Consider the following 17,886-nt stretch of genomic DNA (forward strand, 5'->3'; position numbering starts at 1 on the left):
ATTCTACTGAAGTAAACATGTATTGAGCTTTATAACGTTTACTTATGCTGTGAAATGCTTGCTCTTTTATCAGAGGTTGGATGGTTGGAAATTATGAGCCAATGCCAACTTCTTGTAACTCCCAAGGCTAGATGGAACATCACCTGACTCTTTTTTTATTCAACAGAATTGTTCTTTTGCTGCTTTTTGATCTTTTGTATGCAGGCTGTGCTATGTGGGCTGGTGAAATACTTGCATAATGTATGAATGCTCAGGGTTCATATTTTGCAGAATGTCTCTTTTGCTACTTTCTACTGAGTTTCCCTGGATACAATGAATGATAATTCTGTGAAATAGTCAATATGTACCATCCTAGTAGCAGCAGTAGCCACTCTCCATACAGTTACAGAGAGTAAAAGGCAAAATGCTTTTCCATTACTTCTTTATATTGAATAAAAGCTGCAAAGTCATGATTCAATAGAACGCATTGGTTTGTTAAGGAAGACAAAGATCCAAAAGGAAAGAACCGTAATGATATTTTAGATTCTTGAACATATGTGCATCCTTTAGTGTTCAGTGAGTTTTCAGGATGATTGATTGGAAATACAAGGCCTCATTTTCAACTAGTGAGAGTCAGCTCAGCTCCATTAAGCACCAATCTATGAGGCAAGGTGGCCTGTGAGTGTCAGTCTAGTATATATGCAACACTGAGGGTCTTTGGAACAGAAATTCAGTATAGTCATGAAAATTATCTCTTTTTATGAGGAGATATAAGACATAAGAGAAGGACTAACCTTCCCCATTATTAAGAATTGAAATTAAAAATTAATCATACTTCTCAAATAGTTAGCTAAATAAAAAAAACATACTGAAAATGATGTTACTGTGAAGTAGAAAAGTGGTATGAGAACACACATGACATACAGAGTAATTCTAGAGAGATTCGCTATTGCAAAAAGAAGTCCCTAAATCTTTCAAGCACCGTCTTTCAAATATAAAATCAGCCAGTCACTCAAATATCTACCTATGCATCTATAGAAGTGAGATGGGGAAGAACAAAGAAGCAATTTTATCCACTGACCCAAGACAGAAAGAAGGGAATTACATTCAGGAAAACTTCCCTTCCCTTTCTTCAAGGACATTGGCCTGATTTTTCCAGAAGAATACAGTCAACTTGTTTTGGTCCTTTTTCATTGTTCTATTCATTGTACTAGTCACAAATGTTATAAATGCAGTCTTAATCAAACAACCCTTACTGTTGTGGCTGCAGAGATGTGTGAATTGGATGCGTAGCGGGTGTGTTGCATTACAGCTTTCTCCTATGGAACTTCTAGTGGGAACTAAGGGATTTGGTCTGCATGTGAAAGAAGTGATGAGCTTTTTCTCTTCTCCCTTCTGTTCTTGTCCTCAAGTTATTGAAAACACAGAATCTTAAAGCTTGTCCAACCACAGACTGTTGAAATTAGGGCCTTAAAATGCCTTAGGGAACAGGCATATGACCCACAGCCAGGCACAAATTGCTGTAGCTATTCAGTTCAAGGGAACATTGATTACGAAAGAACAAGTTATTAACTGAAAGAACTAGCTGAAAGAACAACTGTGGAGGCCATTCCATTATAAAGGACAGAGTGACCTCGGTTTTGTGTCCCTATACAGTCCTTCAACTCTCCTGCTGAAGTAAAACTAAACTTTTGAATGCTTAAGTAGAAACATCATAAGACCTTTAAAAAAAAACACTTTAGTGGCAGGAGTCACAGGGCTAGTATAGTAAGCTCTTTCACATCCTCTATATGAAACCACCTCTCTCTAACTTTCTATACTTCAGTTGGCAGTCTGTTAAGCAGAAAGCTATTAAAACTCTTTCCTTTTTTGGAGGTGAAAGCAAGCACCCAGTGGAGATTTGGCAGGGACAACAAAAAGAATTGCTGCTAAGTGAAACATGTAATTTCAGAAGTTTAAATCGGAAAATAGGAAAAAACATAGGCCCAAAGCACTAATTAGACTTACGTGTGCAAGCTTAGCTACACCCCCCTGTGCAATTAGATATTTTGTTAGCGGACAGACTTTCACTGTGAAACTACGTAATGCATTAACACTCTTAAAAAAACTAAGACTGTATTTAATCTGGTGCATCTGAGCATGATTTAAAGGAACGAGTTATGAACAGAGTGGGTGGCTGCATGTGGGAAGTGAATGAAAGTATTTGGCAGTAAGGAGTTAACGAATACTAGTGGGTATTGCTATTTTTGTTTAAGACAAGTGAACTGAGGTTGCTGTTAGTGTTAATACAATCTTCAATTGATGAGTTGCTTAATCTTTAACCATTATAGGTTATTAAAAAACATATCTGCTGAATCTCAAAACTAGTTAAATTGGGTTGTCTAAAAAGTAAAGTACGAGTTGGCTTTTCTGATTAACTCCTTCACTGTACAAAATTGTTTCACAATATAAACATTCCTTATCAATCTTCTCCCTGGAGAAATAAGTGGGTCTCTACCAGTAACAAAAGAAAGGTTTACTACACCCAAAAACTTGCTTGGATATTTTACATTTCTGCACATTCCCGCTGGTGTGACACACCAAATCTGGCATCACTGGAGCATGGTAATTCCTGTTTAAAGCACCCTAGGGTTTGCTAGCACATGGCTCTGGAATAGCCCATTTGCATCTAAATTCTTTAGTCTCTCAGTGTCCTCTGGCACTGGCTGCTGTGCAAATACCTCTGAAATATACTACGTGTTGCCTAGAAAACCAGAATTTACCACACATTTTGAACCCAGACCACCAATTAGTTAATCAGTATCTGCTCAGGATTCTCCCTGGGTATTGGTAATCCACTTCTGCATGGTGAAGATGGCCCTCCTGCTTGCGAGCCATTGCTGCAATACTGGAGTCCAATTATATTATAGTTTGAAAATCTCTCACTTCATCCTGTAATCCATCTACTCAGAGTCTCTACTGAAGAACAAGACACATACCTGAGCCCTGATCTAGCAGCCTTGGGAAGCTTATAGTTGCTGTAAGAACAGCTATGAGTTCTTTGTCTCACTCTCCCACTTTTTAGCAGGTAATATTTTACCTAAATCTCTTCAAAAAATGGTTAAAAACCATAAAGCATTTTCTCTAGCATCTATTGTGAGAACAAAACTGGAAATTAGTGCTGATACTGTGGGAGTTACGGAACTTCTTCTCCTGGGAATGTATGGGAGTTTCTTTTCTTTTCTCTCAGCCCAGCAGGTGTTACTGCCAGTGTCTGCCTTCGGGGCTGTAGGGTAGGGACACATCTATGTGTGGCCATAGAGTCAAAGAGTAGAAGTCCTCTTTCTCAAGTGACACAGCCAGAGCGAAATAGTACTTTTGGCTGGTTACTAGACTGTTATTCCAGACATCCATTTCTCTCACACTGACAAGGCAGTGGGATAAAACTACTCTTCCCCCAGACGATGAAGCACTCACAGAGAATCCACTGCAGGTGCCTTGGCTGTTTTTTTGCAACGCTGACTGTGTGGAGGACTGAGAAACAGAAGCCCGTTTGATTCGCATAAACTAATTGCCTTTTACAAAGGCTTAGATTTTTTTCCCCTCAGTTGTATCTAATCCAAAAAAACTACAAAAATACAGCAGTTTAACACTTAAAGTGTGTGAATGAGTGTGACTTACCAGGGACCAAGATTCTCAAAGGAGACAAGCCACTTTGCCTGCTCTCTCTGTCACAGTGTACTATTTAAAGCATCGTACTTGCATATCAAAAGGGCCTATGAGTCACGACAGTACTTCTGAATCACAAAAAACAATCTTGCTTGTGCCATGGATGAAAAAATAGCTTAGTTGTGAATGCTAGCAGGCGACAGATAATTAGATGCATGTGTGTATGTGAGTAGATGTCCGAAATGGAACTTTTACACTCCCAAGCAGAAGCCTGCTACTTGCTAGTTGCAGCTGGCATGGGGGGGACAGTGGTAAATGTTGATTAACACCTGGTCTAAACACTGGTGGCACGTCCTGAATCCTCCAATTGATGAAGGGACATGAGATACCACTTAAGAGGCTGATCACAGCCTGACTATTCGTGTTGGGAAAGCTGGGGCCTAGAAAGGAGCAGGTGAAGATCTTGGCTGAAGGAAACATCCTGGAAGTGGGGGAAGATCCTGGAGATCAGAGAGCTGAGTGGAGATGAGTGCCAGGACGCAGTAACGTCCAAGAGAGGTAACTGCCAGCAGCATTGCAGCAGAAGTCTACACGACTTTCTGCTCAACTCTTCTGGATCAGCAGTGACCTCCCTGCTGGGGATGGAGGTCCAGAGCTTGGGAACATAATGCTGGGGGAAGCAGGGGAGTGGGTGTGTGAAGAAGCATTAATCCTGTTGGCTCATAAACAAACCCCGTACTCAGGTCCCTGTTGGTTGTCATTCAATTTGCCTCAACTGTGACAGCTTGACAGGTTGCTTCATACGTTTTTTAACCAATTCTGAAAGCATTTCAGAGCTGACATTTAGTAATGTGTAGTAATCTGCCAGCTGATGCACGCAGATGCTTTGGAGTGGAGATCCCACTGCTCTTTTCCACAAGTATTGAAAGAAGTGATGAATAAAAAGCACAGAAAGCCATCATCACCCCAATGGTTTTGATCGGGGTTTTTTGGTTTTTTTTAAATAAGAATTTTTTCTGCTATAGTGAACTGATAAAATGAAAAAAAAAATTAAGCAATACAGTTTTCAAAACATTGAAAATTCAGAAAGAACTTGACACTGAATGTTTAGCAAATCTTTTTTATCAGATACAAGATGGGGTACCATACATAGTCTGCTGTTGACCACCCCACCAACTCATATGAGAAAGCAGACAGATCTCCAGGCATATTATAGACATAGAAATACATTATGGCATGTTTCTACTATAATTGTGCAGATTCCACTGCTTGGCTCTATACTATTTTTAGCAGTCATTTGGAAGAAAAAACAACAGTGACATTGGTAAAACTTGCAAAAGACATGGAGGTAGGAAGAGTAATAAATAACAGACTCCAGCTCTACGATCTGGACAGCTTAACTACCTTGCCTCAAAGAAATAGTACGCATTTCAACAAAAATGAATATAAAGTGTATACTTAGGAATAAAGAGTGTAGGTTGCATTTATTCAGCAGCTGTCTGTGCCATAGGATTGACTGTGATCGATAATCAAACGAATATGTCTTCTCAGTGCAGCAGCACAAGCAAAATGTAAATCATGCTGGTTTCAGATGTATAAATAGGGACATTACATAATCTCTGCATTTGGCATTAGCATGATTGCTTCTGGCATATCGTGTCCAGTTCTCAATGTCCATGAAAGACACTGAAATTAGACAGGATCCAGAAAAGAGCCATAAGGATCATTTAAGGCTGGGAAAACAAGCTATACATTAAAAGACAAAAAGCACAATCTATTTAACTCATCAAAGAGAGTGAAGGGTTCTACTTGATCACAATTAAAGCACAGCTTTCATAAGGGGTTTTTCTATTCAATGTAAAAATATTGTGTGTCTGGAAACTCAATGTAAACAAATTAAAATTATAAATAGGATGCCTTTTTTCTCTTTTTTTTTATGCCAGGAAAGATGATTATCAATAAAATTAATTTGGGATATCTTATTAAAGGTGATAATGAATTCTCCATTACTGTCAAACTGTGTATCAAGATCTTGCTAGAGATATAACTAAACATGCATAGCCTCAGGCATTGCCAATGGTGTATATTACATAGACGATCAGACTACAGGATCACAATTGTCTCTTCTTTATATAACTTTAGCTGCATGTATGGGTGAAGGGAACAGCCATGGAACACATCACAGTTTAACTTCAAGTACAGTGTTTCAGCTTAAAATCTGAAAGAAAAAGAAAATCTCTCAATATCACTAATGTGAAAAATTGAAAAGCACATTTAAAAAAATGGGAATTTTGCTTGAAGTTTTAAGGAAGTCTGAAGAAACCATAGAAATTCTTGAATACTGCAAGACAACAAACACATCTGAAAACAAAGTTGAATCTGATAGCAGAAGGACTACAGCATAAATAGGTGTCACATAAAAACAAAACTGGAAAAGAGCTGTTAGTTACGAAGCTAGTCACTAAATTGAAATGAAGAAATAAAGAATGACAAGCATGATGAAACAATGTTCTTGGACAATACTTGGCTACAAAGGAAAACTGCTCCAATGCCTCTTACCACTAATACATGGCCTCTACCACATCTCCATGTCATGATGTTCTGCTTTGTGGCAGTATGCTGTCTGTGTATGTGTTCATAATGCTCCAGTCAGCATGGTTTCTCCACAGCTTTTGCAGGCACATTTTTAACAGAACAATTTTGCCTTGGTATTGGTTTTGGGAGAAGCCTTGTGATGCTTTTATGAATTCTGTGAGGATTCCCTTCTGTAGGTTTGAACAACAGCATGGGCTGTGGGACTGTTTCCCAGATGTCAACTTGAAATTCAAGACAAATAGTATGCTATAAAGTTGTGAATAATGTTTTTACCTTTGGGGAATAAACAAAACAAAACAAAACAACAAAAAACCCCCACAAAAACCCCACAACAACTGGTATCTTCAGAAACAGGCAGATACTCAGAATCACAGAATGGTTGGGGTGTTTTTGACATTTAAAGCTCATGTAGTCCAGCCCCCCCCTGCCATGGGCAGGGACACCCTCCACTAGACCACGTTGCCCAAAGCCTCATCCCTGGCCTTGAACACTTCCAGGGATGGGGCATCCACAACCTCTTTGGGCAACCTGTTCCAGTGCCTCACCATCCTCACAGTAAAGAATTTCTTTCTTATGTCCAATCTCAATCTATCCTCTTTCAGTTTAAGACTGTTACCCCTTGTCCTATCACTAAAGGCACTGGTAAAAAGGTCTTTCTCTGTCTTTCTTATAATAAATAATTATATAAGACATATATAAGAAAGAATATATATTGAAAGGCCACAATAAGGCCTCCCTTGGAGCTTTCTCTTCTCCAGGCTGAACAACCCCAACTCTCTCAGCCTGTCTTCACAGGAGAGGAGCTCCAGCCCTCTGATCCAGCCCTTTGTGGCCCTCCTCTGGACCTGCTTTAACAAGTCTTTGTCTTTCTTATGCTGGGGATCGCAGAGATGGATGTAGTACCCCAAAGGGGCAGAATCACCTCGTTCGACCTGCTGGCTGCTTTTCTTTTTATGGAGTCTAGGAGACAATGGCTTTCAGGGCTGCAAGTGCACGCTGCTGGTTCATATCTAATTTTTCATTTACCGCTATCCCCAAGTCATTCTCTGCAGGGCTGATCTCAATCCATTCACCACCCAGCCTCTACTGATGCTGGAGATTGCCCTGACTCAGGTGCAGGACCTTGGTCTTGTTGAACTTCATGATGTTCACATTGGCTCACTTCTCAAGTCTGTCAAGGTCCTTCTGGATGGCATTCCTTCCCTCAAGCATATCAACTGCACCACCCAGCTTGGTGTCACCCTCAAACCTGCTGAGGGTGCACTCAATGCCACTGTTTATGTCATTAATAAAGATATTGAACAATATCCATCCCAGTACAGACCCCTGATGGACACCATTTGTTACTGATTTCTGTTTGGACATTGAGGCATTGATTGCAACTCTTTGGATACAGTCATCCAGCCAGTTTCTTACCCATCTAATAGTCCATCCATCAAACACATATCTCTCTAATTTAGTGACAAGGATGTTGTGTAGGATGGTGTTCTTAATGGGTTAAGGAACCCACCTTCCTTAGTTGTGTGATTTAAAGGGATAGAGGTTTGATTTGATGCTATCTTTTGTGGTTCTAGGATCATATACCCATGTTGTGTTTACCAGCAACTGAGTTCATGCTAGTATTTATTATGCATCAGAGAACGTCGCCCTCTACGTCAATGACCAGTTGGAGTGCATGGAGCTCCACCTGGGGATGAATGAGGAGCCGACCGAGAGCCTATGGGTCAGGATTAAAGGGCGGGCTGGGGCAGGGGACATCATAACAGGGGTCTGCTACAGGCCAACTGACCAGGGGGACCGAGCAGATGAAGCTCTCTATAGGAAGATAGGAGCAGCCTCACATTCACAAGCCCTGGTCCTTATGGGGGACTTCAACCACCCCGACATCTGTTGGAGGGACAACGCAGGTGAGCGTAAGCAATCCAGGAAGTTCCTGGAATCTGTTCACGACAACTTTCTCCTCCAAGTGATAGAGGAGCCCACGAGGAGAGGTGCCATGCTGGACCTTATTCTCACCAATAAGGAGGGCCTAGCAGGGGATGTTAAGCTCAAGGGCAGCCTTGGCTGCAGTGACCACTGCAAGATCCTCAGGACAGCGAGGAGGACGCACAGCAAGCTCACTACCCTGGCTTTCAGCACAGCAGCCTTTGGCCTCTTCAGGGATCTGCTTGGTAGAGTACCATGGGACAAAGCCCTGGAGGGAAGAGGGGCCCAAGACAGCTGGCTAATATTCAAGGGTCACCTCCTCCAAGCTCAGGAGCAATGCATCCCAACAAAGAGGAAGTCAAGCGAATCCACCAAGAGGCCCCCGTGGACGAACAAGGAGCTCCTGGGCAAAGTCAAACAACAAAAAAGAAAGCCTACAGAGGGTGGGAGCAAGGGCAGGTAGCCTGGGAGGAATACAGAGAAACTGTCCGAGCAGCCAGGGATCAGGTTAAGAAAGCCAAAGCCCTGATAGAATTACATCTGGCCAGGGATGTGAAGGACAACAAGAAAAGCTTCTATAGGTATGTCAGTGAGAAAAGGAGGACAAGGGAAAATGTGGGTCCCCTCCAGAATGAAATGGGTGACCTGGATACCCAGGATATGGAGAAGGCTGAGGTACTCAACAACTTCTTTGCCTCAATCTTCACTGGCAAATGCTTGAGCCACACTGCCCAGGTCGCAGAAGGCAGGGACTGGGAGAAGGCAGAACCACCCACTGTGGGAGAAGATCAGGTTCGAGAATATCTAAGGAACCTGAAGGTGCACAAGTCCACGGGACCTGATGAGATGCATTCGCGGGTCTTGAGGGAACTGGCAGATGAAGTGGCCAGGCCACTCGCCATCATATTTGAGAAGTCCTGACTGTCCAGCAAAGTTCTCACTGACTGGAAGAGGGGAAACATAACCCCCATTTTTAAAATGGGAAAAAAGGAAAACCCAGGGAACTACAGACTGGTCGGTCTCACCTCTGTGCCTGGCAAGATTATGGAGCAGACTTTCCTGGAGACTATGCTCAGGCACATGGAAAACAAGGAGGTGACTGGTGACAGTCAACATGGCTTCACTAAGGGCAAATCGTGCCTGACAAACTTGGTCGCCTTCTATGATGGAGTTACAGTGTTGGTGGATAAGGGAAGGGCAACTGACGTCATCTACCTGGACTCGTGCAAGGCATTTGACACTGTCCCGCACGACATCCTTGTCTCTAAATTGGAGAGACATGGATTCGATGGATGGACCACTTGGTGGGTAAGGAATTGGCTGGATGGTTGCACTCAAAGAGCTATGGTCAACGGCTCAATGCCCAAGTGGAGAACAGTGACGAGTGGACGAGTGACGTTCCTCAGGGGTCGGTACTCGGACCAGCACTGTGCAATATCTTTGTTGGTGACATGGACAGTGGGATCGAGTGCACCCTCAGCAAGTTTGCCAACAACACCAAGCTGTGTGGTGTGGCTGACGCGCTGGAGGGAAGGGATGCCATCCAGAGGGACCTTGACAGGCTGGAGAGGTGGGCGCATGTGAACCGCACGAAGTTCAACAAGGCCAAGTGCAAGGTCCTGCATGTGGGTTGGTGCAATCCCAAGCACAACTACAGGCTGGGCGGGGAATGGATTGAAAGCAGCCCCGAAGAGAAGGACTTGGGGGTATTGATTGATGAGAAGCTCAACATGAGCTGGCAGTGTGCGCTTGCAGCCCAGAAGGCCAACTGTGTCCTGGGCTGCATCAAAAAAGGTGTGACCAGCAGGTTGAGGGAGGTGATCCTGCCCCTCTACTCTGCTCTTGTGAGACCCCACCTGGAGTACTGTGTCCAGCTCTGGGGGCCCCAGTACAGGAGAGACATGGAGCTGTTGGAGCGAGTCCAGAGGAGGGCCACAAAGCTGATCAGAGGGATGGAGCACCTCTACTATGAGGACAGGCTGAGAGAGTTGGGGTTGTTCAGTTTGGATAAAAGAAGGCTCCGAGGAGATCTGATTGCAGCTTACCAGTATCTGAAGGGGCCTACAGGAAAGCTGGAGAGGGACTGTTTATCAGGGCATGTAGTGACAGGACAAGGGGTAATGTGTTTAAGCTAAAAGAAGGTCGATTTTGATTAGATGTTAGGAAGAAATTCTTTACTGTTAGAGCGGTGAGGCACTGGAACAGGTTGCCCAGAGAGGTTGTGGATGTCCCATCCCTGGAAGTGTTCAAGGCCAGGTTGGATGGGGCTTTGGGCAACGTGGTCTAGTGGAGGGTGTCCCTGCCCATGGCAGGGGGGGTTGGAATTAGATGATCTTTGAGGTCCCTTCCAACCCAGACCATCCTATGGTTCCATGATATGTCCACACCTAATAAGTGATTCCCAGATGAATATGTCTATAGCTGACAAGTGAAACCAGATTTCTGTAGAAGCATCCCAGAATGCTTAGTCTTTACTAACAGAAACCTGTGCATGTGTAAAGAGAAAACTACTGAAGGGCCTTGCAGACGCATTGCAGGTGGGGACCTCTGTGTGGCTTCCTGCATGCAATGTCATCATAGGTTCCCTCTGACGAAGAGGGAAAACCATGCCAAGCACACAAGTGGTGCATACAAGTGGATATTGCATGATTCTAAATGTAGACACGACACAAATGTGCACCCCCCAAAAAAAAATCCCGTCTTTGAAATTTGTACGTCCAGCAGACTAAATTGTTAACATAAATGTACATATTTGGTGCCAATATGGCATACACATGTAGTACTTTGAAGTTATACCACTGAGTGCTTGAGAGCCAGCAAGCAAGATAAACCAGTAATTTTATGAGGAAGACTCACACTACTGAAAGCCCTCTGGAAAACACAAGCCAAATCTAGACAAAATATAGGACTAAGGAGATGGAGACAAGAAAATTTGGATGTATGCATTATTAATTATGTTTTAAAGTTAGATTATTCATCATGGTTCAGAGTTCATCACTCAAGAAGAAAATGAATTCCAGCATTAAGTGGAAGTACATTGGACAACTGAGCTCTTTTCAGGATTATCAGTCACTACTGTCAGGCAAGGCTAACAGAGACAGAAGCAGTCGTTTGCTCCTCTTTAAAGCAGGAAAGGTGTTCATGTGTGGACAGCATTAAAGAGGAAATCAATAGTACCTCTTCATTTCAATTCCTTATGACAATTGTCTACATGTCTTAAGAATTTTGTCGTCTTCTAGCAATGCAAAATTAGATAAAAGTCTTGTCACTGATAATATGTTGAAGTATATTATTTGGTTGTATGGGTTTTGAGCATGAAAATGAGATTAGCAAGACAGTTTTTTTTAAATGGTTAAGTACAGTGGTTTATGATGATGTCATGACTAGAAATGAACTGATCATGTTCTATTACTAGACTAGATTAGACTATTTCAGTTGGAAGGGACCTACAACAATCATCTAGTCCAACTGCCGGATCAGTTTAGGGCTGACCAAAAATTAAAGCAAATTGTTAGGGAAACTGTCCAAATGTCTCTTAAATATTGACAGACTTGAGCCATTGACTGTCTCTCTAGGAAGCCTGTTCCAATGTTTGACCACTCTCTCGGTAAAAAAATGCTTCCTAATGTCCGGTCTAAACCTCCCCTGGTGCAGCTTTGAGCCATTCCCACTGATCACTCCCTACGGAGAAGAGCTCAGCACCTCCCTCTCTGCTTCCCCTCCTCAGGAAGCTGTAGAGAGCCATGAGGTTGACTCTCACCCTCCTCCACACCAGACAACCACAAAGTCCTTAGCCAGTCCTCACAGGCCATGCCTTCCAGTCCTTTCACCAGCTTTGTTGCCCTCCTCTGGATGGATTCAAGGACTTTCACATCCTTCTCAAATTGTGGGGCCCAGAACTGCCCACAGTACTCAAAATGAGGCCACACCAATGCTATGTACAGTGGAACAACCACCTCTTTTGACTGGTTGGTTATGCTGTATTTGATGCACCCCAGAGTATGTTTTGCCCTCTTTGCTGCCAGGGCACGCTCCTGACTCATATTGAGCTGCTGTCAACCAACACCCTGTCCCACCCCACTCAGAGTGTAAGGGTGAGGTTAACTTTTTAATTCTCTGTGCGGTAGTCAGGAGCAGCAACGATTACTTGAGAGGTTCAAACACATCACAAGTTTACTTAAAACTCAGCAGAACTACAAAAGATAGCAGCTTGACAAAACTTGTAATGATATGTCGTGGTTTAGGCCCAGCCGGCAGCTGAGCGCCACGCGGCCGCTCACTCACTCCTTCCCCAGCGTGATGGGGAGGAGAAGTTAACAAAAGGCTCGGGTCGAGATAAGGACAGGGAGAGCTAATTATCATCACGAGCAAAACAAAACTGAACTTAGAAAGAGGGATTCATCTAATTTATTACTAAACAGAAAAGAGCAATGAAAAAAAAACCAAGTAACATCAAGCCTTAAAACACCTCCCCCACCCCTCCCCCCCTTCCCGGGCTCAACTTCACTCCCGGCTTCAAACCTCCTCCCCCCCTCAGGGGGGGGGGGGGAGGGGGGGGGAATGGGGGGAGGGGGATGGGGGTTGCGGTCAGTGCAGCGCACGTTGTTTCTGCCGCTTCGTTGTCCTCGGGGGGAGGACTCCTCTCATCCTTCCCCTGCTCCAAAATGGAGTCTCTCCCACGGGCTACAGTCCTTCCCGAACTGCTCCGGCGTGGTCTCTTCCATGGGGTGCAGACCTTTAGGAGAAAACTGTTCCAGCATGGGTCTCCCACGGGGTCACAAGTCCTGCCACCAAAACCTGCCCTGGCATGGGCTCCCCTCTCCACGGGTCTACCGGTCCGGCCAGGGACTTGCTTCAGCCCGGGCTTCCCACAGGCCACAGCCTCCCTCGGGTACCTCCACCTGCTCCAGCGTAGGGTCCTCCACGGGCTGCAGGTGGAATCTCTACACCCCCTCATCGGTCCTCCATGGGCTGCAGGGGAACAGCCTGCTTCACCATGGTCTTCACCACGGGCTGCAGGGGGATCTCTGCTCCGGTGTCTGGAGCACCTCCACCTCCCCCCTCCTCCTGCACTGACCTTGATGTTACATCTCCGCACTTCCCCCTCCGGATGTAAAAAAAACTTCCCATCTTCTTAAATATGTTATCACAGAGGCGCTGATTGGCTTGGCCTTGGCCAGGGGCGGGCCCATCTTGGGGCTGGCTAGCATTGGCTCTACCAGACACTGTGGAAGCTTCTAGAAGCTCCTCACAGGAGCCACCCCTATAACCCATGCCCCCACCCGCTACCAAAACCTTGCCACACAAACCCAACACATTCCACCCCTCGCCTCTGTGAATCACATATTTAAGAATCATTAAAATATACATTCAACACAAGAATCATTAAAATATACATTCAACACAAAAACTTCACAAACAGTAATCACATCTATAAAGAAAAAAAAGAATTTTCCCACACCAAAGTGAAAATACCCCCATCACAACACCAATACAGAGTCCACCCCTCGTCCCTTCACCACTACTTCAATCTCAAACTATGTTCAGTTCATGTTTTGCCCGTTACCTCTTCCAATTAGTATCCTTATCTCGATTTTCTCGAGCCCCACGTTGGGCGCCAAAAAGGACTGTCGTGGTTTAGGCCCAGCCGGCAGCTGAGCGCCACGCGGCCGCTCACTCACTCCTTCCCCAGCGTGATGGGGAGGAGAAGTTAACAAAAGGCTCGGGTCGAGATAAGGACAGGGAGAGCTAATTATCATCACGAGCAAAACAAAACTGAACTTAGAAAGAGGGATTCATCTAATTTATTACTAAACAGAAAAGAGCAATGAAAAAAAAACCAAGTAACATCAAGCCTTAAAACACCTCCCCCACCCCTCCCCCCCTTCCCGGGCTCAACTTCACTCCCGGCTTCAAACCTCCTCCCCCCCTCAGTGGCGGGGGGGGAGGGGGGGGGAATGGGGGGAGGGGGATGGGGGTTGCGGTCAGTGCAGCGCACGTTGTTTCTGCCGCTTCGTTGTCCTCGGGGGGAGGACTCCTCTCATCCTTCCCCTGCTCCAAAATGGAGTCTCTCCCACGGGCTACAGTCCTTCCCGAACTGCTCCGGCGTGGTCTCTTCCATGGGGTGCAGACCTTTAGGAGAAAACTGTTCCAGCATGGGTCTCCCACGGGGTCACAAGTCCTGCCACCAAAACCTGCCCTGGCATGGGCTCCCCTCTCCACGGGTCTACCGGTCCGGCCAGGGACTTGCTTCAGCCCGGGCTTCCCACAGGCCACAGCCTCCCTCGGGTACCTCCACCTGCTCCAGCGTAGGGTCCTCCACGGGCTGCAGGTGGAATCTCTACACCCCCTCATCGGTCCTCCATGGGCTGCAGGGGAACAGCCTGCTTCACCATGGTCTTCACCACGGGCTGCAGGGGGATCTCTGCTCCGGTGTCTGGAGCACCTCCACCTCCCCCCTCCTCCTGCACTGACCTTGATGTTACATCTCCGCACTTCCCCCTCCGGATGTAAAAAAAACTTCCCATCTTCTTAAATATGTTATCACAGAGGCGCTGATTGGCTTGGCCTTGGCCAGGGGCGGGCCCATCTTGGGGCTGGCTAGCATTGGCTCTACCAGACACTGTGGAAGCTTCTAGAAGCTCCTCACAGGAGCCACCCCTATAACCCATGCCCCCACCCGCTACCAAAACCTTGCCACACAAACCCAACACATGATATTACCCTAATGTGCCGAAAATGAAGTTAGAGACAAAGAGAGTGGCAGAGAGGAAAAGAGAGAGAGAGAGGAAAAGAGAAAACGTATCACCATCCTTGGATGCAGTGATGTTCTCTGCTCATAATGGTAGTCCTCAGGTGGCGGGCACATGCTGAAAACTTACGTTTCCCCTTTTTATAACCCAATGTGCCCTTCCCATAGGCAGGGGTTTGTAATCACTTAGAAGGTGCAGTATGTGCTCAGGAATGTTCTAGAAATGAGTTGGTGGGTTGTGGGGGTCTTGGGGGTTTCACAGTCCCCCCGCTTCAAGGTTGACCGAGTGATGACCTTTCACAGGCATGCACATGCAGAAGACAGATAGTCTTTGTCTGCATGTTTCAGGAATAGGGGAGTTGGCTCACAAGACGGTATCTTGCCTCTGCAGGTTCTGCTCATTTGCCCTTATGTCAAGATAGATGTTTGCGACACTCACTTGTTATCAGAGCTCCACACCCCCCAGATCCCTTTCTGCAGGGCTGCTCTCCAACCACTCTTCTGCCAATTTATACTTATGCCCAGTGTTACTCCATCTTAGGTGCAGAATCCAACATTTCAACTTGTTAGATTTCATCCCACTAATCATAGCTCCAATCTATCTAGACCCCTCTGCAAGGCCTCTTGTCCCTCAAGAGAGCCAAAAGCACCTCCCAATGTAATATCACCAGCAAACTTGCTAATGATGCATTTGAATCCTACATCCAGATCATTGATAAATATATTGAACAGAACTGGCCCTATAATTGAGCCCTGAGGAACACTGCTAGTGACTGGCCACCAGCCAGATGTAGCCCCATTCAGTTCAATCCCTGGAGCCCTGCCATCCAGCCAGTTCTTCACCCAACACACTAAGTACCTGCTTGTCTCACAGTTGGACAACTTGTCCAGGATGCTGTGAGGGACAGTATCAAAAGCCTTACTAAAATCCACAAAAACTACATCCACTGCCCTTCTTGCTATCTGAAACAACACTGGCCAGTTTTTGGCCCTAATTAAGTTTTGGCCTTTTTGTGCCTTCTCCCTGCATCTATGAACCACAGCTCTGTATTCTTCCTGTGAAGCCCGACCTCACTTCCAGAGATCACACAATTCCTTTTTCCTCTTGAGCTCCATAAGAATTTCCCTGTTCAGCCAAGCTGGTCTTCTGCCCCACTTGCTTGGCTTATGACACCGTGGGATTGCCTGCTCCTGTGCTTCTAAAAGGCGATTCTTTTTAGAACTGACCAGCAATTGTGGACTCCTAAACCCTCAAAAGCAGATTCCCAGGGTATGCTGCTAAGTAGCTCCCTGAATAGCTTACAGTTCACTCTCCTGAAGTCCAGGGTAGCAACTCTGCTGGCCTTCTTTCTCATTACACTGAAAATTTTAAATTCAACTATCGTTACCCACAGGCTCTTAATCACTTCACTGCTAACTGTAAGGGCTGTGAAATCAAACCTCTCACTTGACATATAGTGTGATGCCTCCACCTCGTCTCCCCTGCCTATCCCTCCTAAACAGGCTGTAGCCCTCCACTCCAACTATGGGACTCATTCCACCAAGTCTCACTAACACCAATGATATCTTAGCTCTGGGAGCTGGCTAACACTTCCACTTCATCCTGTTTGTTTCTCATACTGCATGTGTCGGTGTACAAGCATTTCAGATACACTCCTGAGCCCTCCATGCTTCCAGGAGCAGTGTAAATGTTCCCACTAGCATTGCCACACTCAAGCGATGCCATGCCAACCCTTGGCTTACCTGCTACAGTCATGTTGGTATCTCCTTCCCCCACTGATTCTAGTTTAAAGCACTTTTGATCAGCTCCACTACCTTATGTCCAAAGATGCATTTTCCCCATTGGGACAGGTGGATCCTGTCAGGTTCCAGCATACCTAGTCTCTAAAAGGCTCTTCCATGGTTTGAAAACCCAGAGTTTTGGCAGAGGCACCACCAGTCCTGGAGCCAGATACTGATGTCCTGGTCTCAACGATTTCTTCCAAAGTCTCCCCTCATTACTAGAAGGATTAAGGAAAACACATGTTCATTGTGTAATGTAATTCCACAAAGAAAGTTTTCTCAGTGAAAGTGCTCAGGCAACTACACCAAGTCCTAGTCCAATTTGTTCCCCATAAAACTCTGTTAACAACAGCAGACACCCAAGTTCTCTTCAATTCTCTCTTAGCACGATCACAGGTAAAGTTCAGCAAGTGTATTGACTCATCCTGTGTGCCTTATGGAAACTGAAAACAACTTTATCACCAAAAGCTTTTGGCATGTCTCACTCATTCATGCTTGTACTTCTAGTGAAAGATGAGTTTTACTGATTTTTGTGCAGTATTTCCTGGCTCTTATTAAGAACACCTCTGGTTTAGTTACTACAATTCCTGGTAGGAACAAGGCGGTAAACCAGAAAATATGTATCGGTGAACAAGTAAGACGTACTATCTTTCAATTCTAATGATGTGATATTTTATGACAGTACTATGCCAGTCCTAGCCCCTTTTGGAGGCAGCAAACATCAGAAGGTAACTCCAGCTTCCCTTGGAGGTGTCTGAGCCTTGCCTTGCCAAGCCTGTTTAGACTTGGGAATCAAAGGCTGAAAGCTGTGTCTGGGCCCTGTAGAGTGAATGCGCATGGTAGTAAATGAAATGGAGCTTGTATGTACGGTCATTGCTTCTTAGTCTTTTTGGGGTGGGGTAATTTTCAGTTTTAGATGGAATTGGAAAAATAAAGTACTGTAAACAGATGTTGATTATATAAATGTTTCAGGGAAAATAAGGTGCTTGAAGTAGCCTGTGCTGGATTAGCCCTAGCTCCCAATTTAATTTCACACTTTAGAGTAGATATTTATCATGCTTCACGTTATTTCTTTTTCTGAATAATCCCAAGTATTTTATGCATACTCAACTTTTTTTTTTTTTTTACAGACAAAAATCACTCAATAGCAGATAAATCGATTTTATTTTGTCTCTCTATTCACTTAGTTGTTGTGTTACAAATGA

This window comes from Balearica regulorum, chromosome Z (genome assembly GCF_011004875.1).
Source record: "Balearica regulorum gibbericeps isolate bBalReg1 chromosome Z, bBalReg1.pri, whole genome shotgun sequence".
Classification (NCBI taxonomy): domain Eukaryota; kingdom Metazoa; phylum Chordata; class Aves; order Gruiformes; family Gruidae; genus Balearica; species Balearica regulorum.